General features: G+C 49.2%; 1 pseudogene; it reads left to right on the forward strand.

Annotated features, from left to right (window-relative positions):
• The first annotated feature begins 960 nt into the window (after window positions 1–960).
• On the forward strand, window positions 961–2,251 carry LOC135277189 (argininosuccinate synthase-like; annotated as a pseudogene).
• Window positions 2,252–2,452: the final 201 nt, after the last annotated feature.

Below are 2,452 nucleotides of genomic sequence, written 5' to 3' on the forward strand. Positions count from 1 at the left end.
AAAAATGGACAGAACACTGAGCACAGTGGCTCACAATTTTAATCACAGCACATTGGAAGGCTAAGATGGGAGGATCAGTTGAACCCTGGAGTTCTTAACCAGCCTGGCAAAAAAATGAGACCCTATCTCTTCAAAAAATGTAAAAAGTAGCTGGACATGGTGACACACACTTGTGGTCCCAGCTACTCAGGAGGCTGAGGCAAGAGGATCACTTAAGTCCAGGAGGTTGAGGCTGCAGTGAGCCATGTTCCCACCACTTGACTCCAGTGCTTGGGTCCCAAAGTTAGACCCTGTCTCAGAAAAAAAAAAATGATATAACAAGAGGACAGGAGATCAGCAAGGACACAGGTAGACTTGAACAGCTATGAACCAACTTGACCTAGCTGACATTTACAAAACACTCAACTAAACTACTGCAGGATAAACATTCTTCTCAAATGCACACACAAAAAAAAACCAGTTACACACCAAAAAATCCTACTCTGGAACATAAACTGAGTCTCGATTATTTCAAAATAATTCAAGTCATACAAAGTATATTCTCTGCCCACAAATAAATTAAATTAGAAATCAATAACTTAAAGAGCTCTGGAAAATCCCAAAATATTTGGAAACTATAAATAGCACACATCTAAGTAACCCATGAGTCAAAAACAAAATCAAAAGGGAAATTAGAAAGTTTTCCAAGCAGCATGAAAATGACAACACAATGTATCAGAATTTAAAATGTGCCATAAAGCAATACTAACAGAACTTAGTGCCTATATTAGAAAAGAAGCAAGATCTTCTTTTCTATAAATCAATAACTTCAGCTTCCACCTTAGAAACTAAGAAGAAAGACTAAACCCAAATTAAGTAGAAAAAAAGGAATAATAAAGTGGAAATCAATGAAATGGAAAACAAAAGAGTCAATAAAGAAAAACAACGACCTGCTCTGTCGCCTGCAACGGCTGCCCGGGCCCGAGTGGTTCACTGCACCGTGAAGACAGATTCCACACACCGGGAACTCTCGACTCCAATCCCAGACGCCATGTCCAGCAAAGGCTCTGTGGTTCTGGCCTACAGCGGCGGCCTGGACACCTCCTGCATCCTCGTGTGGCTGAAGGAACAAGGCTATGACGTCATTGCCTACCTGGCCAACATTGGCCAGAAGGAAGACTTCGAGGAAGCCAGGAAGAAGGCACTGAAGCTTGGGGCCAAAAAGGTGTTCATTGAGGATGTCAGCAGGGAATTTGTGGAGGAGTTCATCTGGCCGGCCATGCACTGTAAGAGGACCGCTACCTCCTGGGCACCTCTCTCGCCAGGCCTTGCATCGCCCGCAAACAAGTGGAAATCGCTCAGCGAGAGGGGCCAATATGTGTCCCACGGTGCCACGGGAAAGGGGAACGATCAGGTCCGGTTTGAGCTCACCTGCTACTCGCTGGCCCCCCAGATAAAGGTCACTGCTCCCTGGAGGATGCCTGGGTTCTACAACCGGTTCAAGGGCCGCCACGACCTGACGGAATACGCAAAGCAACATAGGATTCCCATCCCGGTCACGCCCAAGAATCCGTGGAGCATGGACGAGAGCCTCACGCACATCAGCTACGAGGCCGGAATCCTGGAGAACCCCAAGAGCCAAGCGCCTCCAGGTCTCTACACAAAGACCCAGGACCCGGCCAAAGCCCCCAACATCGCTGACATTCTCGAGATCGAGTTCAGAAAAGGGGTCCCCGTGAAAGTGACCAACGTCAAGGATGGCACCACCCACCAGACCTCCTTGGAGCTCTTCATGTACCTGAACGAAGTCGCGGGCAAGCACGGAGTGGGCCGAATTAACATCGTGGAGGACCGCTTCATCGGAATGAAGTCCCGAGGTATCTACGAGACCCCAGCAGGCACCATCCTTTACCACACTCATTTAGTCATCGAAGCTTTCACCACGGACCGGGAAGTGCGCAAAATCACACAAGGCCTGGGCTTGAAATTTGCTGAGCTGATCTATACCGGTTTCTGGCACAGCCCTGAGTGTGAATTTGTCCGCCACTGCATCGCCAAGTCCCAGGAGAGAGTGGAAGGGAAAGTGCAGGTGTCCGTCTTGAAGGGCCAGGTGTACATCCTCGGCCGGGAGTCCCCACTGTCTCTCTACAACGAGGAGCTGATGAGCATGAACGTTCAGGGTGACTATGAGCCAATTGATGCCACCGGCTTCATCAACATCAATTCCCTCAGACTGAAGGAATATCATCGTCTCCAGAGCAAGGTCAAATAGACCCCTGTACAATGAGGAGCTGGGGCCTCCTCAATTTGCAAATCCCCCAAGTACAGGCGCTCACTGTTGTGATAATTTGTAATTGTGACTTGTTCTCCCCGGCTGGCAGCCTAGTGGGGCTGCCAGGCCCCGGCTTTGTTCCCTGGTCCCCCTGAAGCCTGCAAACCTTGTCCTCGAAGGGAAGGGTGGGGGGGCAGCTGC

The sequence above is a fragment of the Aotus nancymaae genome, unplaced genomic scaffold (assembly GCF_030222135.1).
Source record: "Aotus nancymaae isolate 86718 unplaced genomic scaffold, 86718_ANA_hifiasm-v0.15.2.pri h1tg000030l, whole genome shotgun sequence".
Classification (NCBI taxonomy): domain Eukaryota; kingdom Metazoa; phylum Chordata; class Mammalia; order Primates; family Aotidae; genus Aotus; species Aotus nancymaae.